This window comes from Aquarana catesbeiana, linkage group LG13, assembly GCF_042186555.1.
Source record: "Aquarana catesbeiana isolate 2022-GZ linkage group LG13, ASM4218655v1, whole genome shotgun sequence".
NCBI classification, from domain to species: domain Eukaryota; kingdom Metazoa; phylum Chordata; class Amphibia; order Anura; family Ranidae; genus Aquarana; species Aquarana catesbeiana.
The window spans coordinates 73522932-73533819 of NC_133336.1; positions in this window are offsets into that span (position 1 = coordinate 73522932).

The following is a 10888-nucleotide window of genomic DNA, read 5'->3' on the forward strand; positions in this document are numbered from 1 at the left end:
AACGTGCAGTAAAAAGAGTGTGAAGCTCAGCATCCAAAAAAGTGCGGGAGCTTCCCTTGTCGTGATTTTGGCACACATAGGGCAGCCCATTTAGGTGAACACACGAAAAACACACACACACAAAAAGGGCACTAGCACAATACACAGGTGTGAATGAGGCCTTAAGACTCCATTCACATGGAAACAGAGGATCGTCTGGAACGGCGTGTAGGCAGCCTGTGTTAGTCAATGGATACAGTGGCATGCAGGGGCCCGAATGCAGACTCTGCAATCAGGCCGGGGCACCCGTCCCTGTATACCTGTCAAACTCAGATGTGCAGGTGAATCCGCAGAGCCGCTGCGTCTCCATTAACACAGACTACCTGCACGCTGCTCTTGATGCATATACAACCAGCTCTTGCACTAGAATCACAAAGTGGGCTCATGGGATTGCAAAGCCCTGGCACTTTTATGCTCTGTCAAAACCAGGTACCCGCTCCCCCCCAAAAAAGTGCCAAATGTGACAGTGGAGGGGGAAGGCTGTGAACAAGCGGTGCTTCCCCCTTTTTGGGTGGAGCTCCGCTTTAAAGTGTATTTTTTCCCCCAAAATTACGCTTGCAAAACCACTGCACAAATTCAATGTGACATTAAAAATTGCAACAATCACCATTTTATTCTCTAGGATCTCTGCTGAAATACCATATATAATGTGCGGGAGTCCTAAGTAATTTTCTAGAAAAAAAAACACAGATTTTTTAATATTGCCCCCCCCCCCCCCCGCCCACCTCCATGAATTTTCCATCAAAATCAACAATGCAACCATCAGTCCCTCCTCTCACACCAGGGTACTAGGTGTAATCCTAGACTCGGACTTGTCCTTTCAGCCCCAAATCCAATCATTGTCAAAAGTTTGTAGAATTCACCTCCGTAACATCTCTAAAATTCGCCCCTTTTTACCAAATGAAACCACCAAGCTCCTCATTCACTCCCTTGTTATCTCTCACCTTGACTATTGCAACTCCCTTCTCATTGGCCTGCCTCTCCATAGGCTCCTCCCCTCTTCAGTCTATCATGAATGCTGCTGCCAGACTTATCCACCTTACCGGTGTCTGCCAACCCTCTCCTCCAATTCCAATCTTGTCTCCAAATATCACCCAAACTGTCCTCTCCGCTCTTCTCAAGACCTCCTACTCTGAAGCTCCCTTGTCTCCTGCTCCCATGCTCGTCTCCAGGATTTCTCCAGAGCCTCTCCCATCCTCTGGAATTCGCTACCTCAACCTGTCCGGCTATCCCCTACTCTTGGTACCTTCAGGCCATCCCTGAAAACTCATCTCCTCAGGAAAGCCTATCACGCCTCCAACTAATCTCCTACCACTTCCAACAGCTCATTCCCCACAGTTACAACCTTTTTTACCACCTGCCCCACCCTATTAGATTGTAAGCTCTTCTGAGCAGGGCCCTCTTAATCCTCTTGTATTTTACTTAATTATAACTGTATTATCTCCGTTTTATATTGTAAAGCGCTGCGTAAACAGTTGGCGCTATATAAATCCTGTATAATAATAATATATGAGAAAAGTGTCACAATTGGCCCGGTAGGCAAGTGGTTAAGACGGTTGCTATGGATTTTGTATTGGGCAGTTTCTGGCTCTCCCTTTTGTCTTTTTCAGGTCACCCCTTGTTAGCTGTACCCAGGCAGGATTTTTCTTATCAGCTGTCACTGGGAAGATTTGCCAGTTTCCTTCAGCTCAGATTGGCCCTGGAGTTTTGGAGGGAAAACCTAGCAACCAATCATGGATCTAACTCACCTTTAAAAATTCTCACTTCTGAGGCTCCTGTTGGCAGATGGATCTTCAATCAAGTTGAGCTGTCCCTCCCTCCCTAGTTATGGCTATCCTATGTTGGGGGTTCTGTCACCTACTTTTGTGGGTGGACAGTGTGATTAAATACTTTAATGGACTGGTTACATTTAGCTTGAGTCTTGGTTGCTGAGCTTTTGGTGTTTGGTATTTATTTCAAAGTTTTTGTTTGGCTTATGCCGCGTACACACGATCAGAAATGCCGCCAGCAAAGCTCCGATGAGAGCTTTTTGTCAGAAAATGCGACCGTGTGTATGCTCCATCGGTCTTTTGCTGGCGGAATTTCAGCCAGCAAAAGATTGACAGCATGTTCTCCTGATGGTCGAAAGTTCAGAGAACTTTTGTGTGACTGTGGGTATGCAAGGCAAGTTTGAGCCGAATTCCGTTGGAAAAACCATCCAAGTTTTTTCTGACGGAAATTCCGATCATGTGTACGCGGCATTATTGTTATTAATTTTAACCACAATACATTTTCACCCTTCCTGCCCAGACCAATTTTCAGTTTTCAGCGCTGTAACATTTTGAATGACAATTGCGCGGTCATGCAACACTGTACCCAAATTAAATTATTATAATTCCCCTCCCCCACAAATAGAGCTTTCTTTTGGTTTTTATTTTTTGCGCTTTAAACAAAAGAAGAGCAACAAGTTTGAAAAAAAGCACAAGATTTTTTACTTTTTGCTATAATAAATATCCCAATTTAAAAAAAAAAGTTTTTCCTCAGTTTAGGCCGATATGTATTCTTCTACATATTTTTTGTAAAAATAATAAATCAATAAGCGTATATTGATTGGTTTGCGCAAAATAGGGGATATATTTATGGCATTTTTTTTCATTATTTTTTTTTTTACTATTAACAGCGGTGATCTGCGATTTTTATCGTGACTGTGACATTGTGGCGGACCTATCAGACACTTTTGACACTATTAGTATAAAAATGCACTGATTACTGTATAAATGTCACTGGCAGGGAAGGAGTTAACACTAGATCAAGGGGTTAAATGTGTTACCTAGGGAGTGATTCTAACTGTGGGGGGATGGGACTGACTAGGGGAAGAGACTGTTCGGTGTTCCTATATACTAGGAACACATGATCTGTCTCCTCTCCCCTGACAGGATGTGGATCTGTGTATTTAAACACACAGATCCACGGTCCTGCTCTGTAACAAGCGATTGGGAGTGCCCGGCGGACATGTCGGCCGCTGGGCACGCGCATCGACTCCTCGGCGCGTCCCCTATACCGCCGGGAAGCCGAGGACGTCATATAACGCCCGTCCAGGATGGGAGATCCTATCTGCGAATGTCATATGACAATGGGCGGTTAGGGAAGTGGTTAAATAAAGGTTTATTGATTTACTTGATATGTTTGTAACCCCAAGAAACTTTTTCCAATATTCTTGTCTTGATGCTTATTTCATGAACTGCTTAATGACTGCCCCACGTACATATACTGCAGCAAGGCGGCCCTTAAGCACGAAATCACGTAGCTGTACGTGATTTAATCCTCTGGGGCACGCATACACGCGTGCCACCGGTGACCCGCTCCCACTGTGATTGGACACAGTGGGAGCCAATCAGCAGCTCCGGCCGACCCAATGTCTCCTGTGACCCGCCGATCGTTCCCGATGTAAACAAGACAGATCGCCGTTCAGTGACAGGAGAAGACAGACTGTGTTTTTGCTAAGCAGGAACACAGATCTCTATCTTCTTCCCATTAAAGCACCCCACACACAGTTAGAAAACACTCCCTAGGGACACATTTAACCCTTTGATTGCCCCTGATGTTAACCCCTTCCCAGCCAGTGTCATTAGTACAGTGACAGTGCATATTTTTAGCACTGATCAATGTATTGGTGTCACTGGTCCCAAAACTTTTTTATTTTATTTATGTACAGCGTCGCACGACTGCGCAATTGTCAGTTGAAGTAACGCAGTGCCGTATCTCAGAAAATGGCCTAGTTATGAAGGGCGGTAAATCTTCCGGGGCTGAAGTGGTTAACTTACTTTTCTTATTGTTAACCTACTCCTATTAATCTTAACAATCTTGAAGTTTGTAAAATTACTTTATGAAGATCCCCACACATTTACTTTCTTGAATGATGTGACACATATTCCTTATAGCCTGCGAGTAGGCACTGATGTGTCATTGCACAGAGCCTGTATTTCTTCAGATTAGGCGACCCGTCAGATTTTTTAACGGAAGTGGCGTTCCGACGCCGCCATCTTGCTACACCCCACACTCGTTCACAGTAAGGATACGTTGAGAAGGTGGCAAGCGGACATCTTGTTACACCCACTGGAGTCTTGCATCTCACACTTATTTTTAACAGTAAACTCACCTTATATAGTGAAATTCAGTATTTTTAAATCTGTAAGACAGTTTTGATGTTGATTTTTCAAAGCAGCCGTCTTCTGTCAGATTAGCAAACCTATGAGATCAGCAGGCTTGCTGCTGCTTTTAAAATTCAACATCTAAACAGTCAAACGGATTTTTAAATACTGTCATTCACTATATATGGTGAGTTTACTGGTAAAAATAAGTGTGAAATGCAAGACTCCGGTGGGTGTAAAAATATGTCCACTTGCCGTCTTCTCACTGTATCCTTAAAGTGATTGTAAAGGCTGTTTTTTTTTTTTTTTTAAATAACAAACATGCTATACTTACCTCCTCTGTGCAGCAGGTTTTGCACAGAGCAGCCCAGATCCTCCTCTTGTCGGGTCCCTCTTCTGCTCTCCTGGCCCCTCCCTCCTATTGAGTGCCCCCTCAGCCAGCAGCTTGCTACAGGGGGCACCCGAGCCGAGTCAGAGCTGTCTGTATCCATTCAGACACGGAGCCCCGACCCAGCCTTGCCCCCTTTCTCCCCTGATTGGCTGACAAGTTTTGATTCACAGCTGCGGGAGCCAGTGGCACCACTGCTTAGTTTCAGCCAATCAGGAGGAGTGTCTGGGACAGCTAAAGCACTCGTGGACATTGCTGCAGAGAGAAGGACCTCAGGTAAGTAATTAGGGGGTGCTGGGGAGGCTGCTACCCACAGAAGGTTTTTTATCTTAATGCATAGAATGCATTAAGATAAAAAACCTGCCTTTACAACTTTAAGCTACTTTCACACTGGGGTGGTGAGGGTGTCGGCAGTAAAGCGCCGTTAGTTTTAGCAGCGCTTTACCGTCGTTTTAGCGGCGCTCTTCGACCGCTAGCGGGGTGCTTTGAACCCCTGCTATGGACCGAAGAAGGGGTTAATAGCACCCATATAGCGCCCATGCAGAAGCACTTTGGCAGTGCTGCCCATTCAATTCAATGGGCAGGGTGTTTTAGGAACGGTGTATACACCACTCCTAAACCACCCCATAGATGCTGCTTGCAGGAGTTTTTCTAACGTCCTGCAAGCGAAACGCTCCAGTCTGAAAGCACTCTGGCTTTTACACTGGAGTGACAGGAGAGACCTTTTGCAGGCGCTATTTTTAGCACTAAAACACATGTAAAGCGCCTCAGTGTGAAAGTGGCCTAACTGCAGTAGAGTGCGGGGTGTAGCAAGATGGCCGTGACGGAACATCACTTCCGTTACAAAATCTGATGGGTTGCCTAATCTGACGAAACACCTGCCTTCTGAACTACTGAGGCAATGAGAGGAGGAGTTTCAGGAGGCAGAGTCAGTACAGGAATCATGGCACGCAGGCAGAAGAGTACCATGGTATATGTAATCCTTAACCGCTTTCTGAGCGCCTCACGCAGATATACTGCGGCAGAAGGGCACGTACAGGCAGAATCACGTACCTGCACGTTGCCCTTTAAGAGTTCAAGAGGCGGCTTGCGGGCACCCGCTGGGAGCTCCGTGAGCGTGATCGCGGGTTATGCGGACTCAATGTCCGCGGGGATACCCGCGATCATCTCACGGAGAGGAAGAATGGGGAAATGCTAATGCAAACAAGTATTTCCCCATTCTGCCTAGTGACACTGTCACTGATCACCGCTCCCTGTCGGGAGCGGTGATCAGTGTCGTGTCACACACAGCCCCCCCCCCCCCCCCAGTTGGAATCACTCCCTAGGACACACTTAACCCCTACAGTGCTACCTAGTGGTTAACCCATTCACTGCCAGTCACATTTACACAGTAATCAATGCATTTTTAATTGCACTGATCGCTGTATAAATGTGAATGGTCCCAAAAATCGCGCCAAAAGTGTCCGATCTGCCCGCCAAAAAAATTATTCAAAAAAATGCCATAAACTATCCCTTATTTTGTAAATGCTATACCTTTTGCAAACCAATCCATAAACGCTTATTGAGATTTGTTTTACCAAAAATATGTAGAAGAATATGTATTGGCCTTTTTTTTCATATATTTTTTGGGGATATTCATTACAGCAAAAAGTAAAAAATATTAAGTTTTTTTCAAAATTGTCGCTATTTTTTTGTTTATAGCGCAAAAAATAAAAACCGCAGAGGTGAACAAATACCACCAAAAGAAAGCTCTATTTGTGGGGAAAAAAGGACGTCAATTTTGTTTGGGAGCCATGTCGCATGACCGCGCAATTGTCAGTTAAAGCGACACAGTGCCAAATTGCAAAAAGTGCTCTGGTCTTTGGCCAGCCAAATGGTCTTAAGTGGTTAAAAACTGAAAGCAAACCGCAGAGGAGAAGCTGCAAAGTATGCAGGGAATCGAATTGTAGAAAGAGCTGACCAGCAGACAGACAACATGAAAAGAGATTTTTATATTGGACTGTCAAATATAACTGGTTTGCTATGCTGATGTCATAAAATGAAAGTGTACGCTGTGACTAGAAAATTGAAAAAAAAAACAAAATTTGGGGTTTTCACCAGAAGAGGAAGAGAGGAAAAACCTTCTGATGCAGACACTAGTTCTGATGACAACAAGGGATTTCCTCACTTAGGATGGCTTTTCTTTCACTTCCTTTTTTGGCCATGGGACAGAAAGTGAAGGGAATCTCCTCAATGGGACACAGAGGGCAAAAAAAAAACTGGTAGAGATTATAACTAGAGATGTGCAAGACAGAAAAATTTGTTTTGTTTTGGATTTGTTCGTTAAGTTAACCTCTTCGCGCCCGCGCTGTAGCCGAAAGACGGCTGCAACGCGGACGCTAATTTCCGGGAGGCCGTCCCTGGACCTCCTCCTGTTTAATTCCGCAATGCGCGCTCCTGCGGGCGCGCATCGGGGAAGTTCTGTGCTGGCCGTGTTTCTTGGACACAGCCAGTCACAGATCGCTGAAAACGGCCAATCACAGCGGCTGTTTTCAGCGCGATCGGCGGTGCCAATGAGAGTTGATCTCATAAGTAAACATATGAGATCATCTCTCGTCGCCGGCTCTCCCTCCTCACAGAGACAGCGTGTGAGGAGGGAGAGCGAACCGCTGCAGCGGTAAGTGTACAAAAAAAAAAAAAAAAAAAGAAAAAAAAGTGTCCCCACTGCCATCTGCCCCTGCCATCTGTCCCCAATGTCATGTCTCTGCCATCTGTCCCCACTGCCATCTGTCCCCACTGCCACATATTAGTGCCATCTGTCATCACTGCCACCTATCAGTGTCAGGCGCCATCTGTAATCAGTGTCACGTGTCATCAGTGCCACGTATCAGTGCCATCTGTCATCAGTGTCACGTGTCATCAGTGCCACGTATTAGTGACATCTGTCATCAGTGCCACGTATTAGTGCCATCTGTCATCAGTCCCACATGTCATCAATGCTACATATTAGTGCCATCTGTCATCAGTGTCATCAGTGCCACGTATTAGTGCCATCTGGCAGTGCCACGTATTAGTGCCATCTGTCATCAGTGCCACATATTAGTGCCATCTGTCATCAGTGCCACATCAGTGTCATCAGTGCCACCAGTGCCACGTATCAGTGCCATCTGTCATCAGTGCCACATCAGTGTCATCAGTGCCACGTATCAGTGCCATCTGTCATCAGTGCCACTTCAGTGTCACGTGTCATTGTCCTGGTGCTCCAGGGCCTTCAAAAGTGTAATAGGTTAGTTAGATGTGTAATTTATGTACCTAGAACCCCTGACGGTGCTCCTTGCATGTTGGGCCTCTCTATGTGGCCAGGCTGTGAAAAAGTCCCACACATGTGGTAATGTAATACTCAGGAGGAGTAGCAGAATGTATTTTGGGGTGTTATTTGTGGTATACACATGCCATGTGAGAGAAATAACCTATTACAATGACAATTTTGTGTGTGGGGGGGGGGGAATCTTCATTTTGCAAAGAATTGTGGGAAAAAAATGACAACATCAAAAACCTCACCATGCATCTTACTAAATCCCTTGGAATGTCTACTTTCAAAAAAGGGGTCATTTGGGGGGTATTTGTACTTTCCTGACTTGTTCGGGTCGCAAGAAATGAGTACATCAGGTGTGATCAATTTTTTATGATTTGCACCATAGTTTGTAGACTCTCTACTTTTACAAAGACCAAATAATATCCACTAATTTGGGTTATTTGTACCAAAGATATGTAGCAGTATAAATTGTGGCCAAAATTTATGAAGCAAAATTAATAATTTGCAACATTTTATCACAGAAACTATGAAAAAAGCGTTTTTGTTTTTTTTTCAAAATTTTCGGTCTTTTTTCATTTAAAGCGCAAAAAATAAAAAACCCAGAGGTGATCAAATACCACCAAAAGAAAGCTCTATTTGCATGAAAAAAAGGACAAAAAATTAATTTGGATACAGTATTACATGACTGAGTAGTTGTCATTCAAAGTGTGAGAGCTCTGAAAGCTGAAAATTGGTCTAGGCAGGAGGGGGGTTTAAGTGCCCAGTTGTCAAGTGGTTAATCATTTTGTTTTGCCATAGTCGTCATGTTAAAAGGATTTGTTTTCAGAATTTATTTCTTATATTCGTATTTCTTTTGTATGATCATTATTTTCTAATCGAATTTGAAAACCAATTTAAAATGGAAACATATTGCAATAAATACAGTAAGGCATAAAAGTGAAATAAGATGATGAGTCCTACTTAGGCTGCTAGACTAGAAAATAATAGAATACAATAAAACAGAATAGAATAAAATAGAATAGAAAATAAAAGAATAGAATAGAAAATAAAGGAATAGAATAGAATAAAAAAATAGAATAGAGAATAAAGGAACATAATAGAATAAAAAAATAGAATAGAAAATAAAGTAATAGAATAAAACAGAATAGAATAGAAAGTATTCTATTTTATTCTTTTCTGTTCTATTCTTTTATTTTCCAATTTATTTTGTGCTATTCTATTCTTTTATTTTCTATTCACTTCTATTCTTTTCTATTCTATTCTGTTCTATAAAGCAGCCTAAGTAGGAATCATCATCTTATTTCACTTTTATACCTTACTGTATTTATTGCAACATGTTTCTATTTCAAATTCAAATTTATTTTCGAATTCGGATGAATTGTTTCATTATAATTAATTTTGGATTAGTTGAAATTCGTAACTATTGTGATTCAGGGATTCGATTACATCGGAATCTCCGAATAATGAAAATTTTGTCCGAACTTCGATTTGAAACAAAACGAATTGCACATGTCTAATTATAACCCTCCACCCAGAATGCAATTGTGATGAGCTGTATTTTTCATTCAGAAGTTGTGGGCTTTCCATAAACTAGCAGATTATCAGTTTCTAGGTGTAAGGAGAAGATACCTGTGGCAGACTTACCACAGATGTAAATGTATGATATACGGTGCCTTGAAAAAGTATTCATACCCCTTGAAATTTCCACATTTTGTTACAACCAAAAACGTAATTGTATTTTATTGGGATTTTATGTGATAGACCAACACAAAGTGGCACATAATTGTGAAGTGGAAGGGAAATGATAAATGGCTTATAAATGTTTTTTAAAAGTAAATATCTGAAAAGTGTGGGGTACATTTGTATTCAGCCCCCCTGAGTCAATACTTTGTAGAACCACCTTTCCCTGCAATTACAGCTGCAAGTCTTTTTGGGGATGTTTCTACCAGCTTTGCACATCTAGAGAGTGACATTTTTGCCAATTCTTCTTTGCAAAATAGCTCAAGCTCTGTCAGATTGGATGGAGAGCGTCTGTGAACAGCAATTTTCAAGTCTTGCCACAGATTCTCAATTGGATTTAGGTCTGGACTTTGACTGGGCCATTCTAACACATGAATATGCTTTGATCTAAACCATTCCATTGTAGCTCTGGCTGTATGTTTAGGGTCGTTGTCCTGCTGGAAGGTGAACCTCCGCCCCAGTCTCAAGTCTTTTGCAGACTCTAATGCCCCATAGACACGGTCGGATTTTCCGATGGAAAATGTGCAATTGGAGCGTGTTGTCGGAAAATCCGACCGTGTGTGGGCTCCATCGGACTTTTTCCATCGGAATTTCCGACACACAAAGTTTGAGAGCTTGCTATTAAATTTTCCGACAACAAAATCCATTGTCGGAAATTCTGATCGTGTGTACACAAATCCGATGCACAAAGTGCCACGCATGCTCAGAACAAATTAAGAGACGAAAGCTATTGGCTACTGCCCCGTTTATAGTCCCGACGTACGTGTTTTACGTCACCGCGTTCACAACGATCAGATTTTCCGACAACTTTGTGCGACCGTGTGTATGCAAAACAAATTTGAGCCAACATCCGTCGGAAAAAATATATGGATTTTGTTGTCGGATTTTCCCATCAATGTCCAACGTGTGTACGGGGCATTACAGGTTTTCTTCTAAGATTGCCCTGTATTTGGCTCCATCCATCTTCCCATCAACTATGACCAGCTTCCCTGTCCCTGCTGGGGATGGTGTGTTCAGGGTGATGTGCAGTGTTAGTTTTCCACCCCTCATAGCGTTTTGCTTTTAGGCCATAAAGTTCAATTCTAGTCTCATCTGACCAGAGCACCTTCTTCCACATGTTTGCTGTGTCCTTCACATGGCTTCTCGCAAACTGCAAACAAGACTTCTTATGGCTTTCTTTGAACAATGGCTTTTTTCTTGCCACTCTTCCATAAAGGCCAGATTTGTGGAGTGCACGACTAATAGTTGTCCTGTGGACAGATTCTCCCACCTGAGCTGTGGATCTCTGCAGCTCAT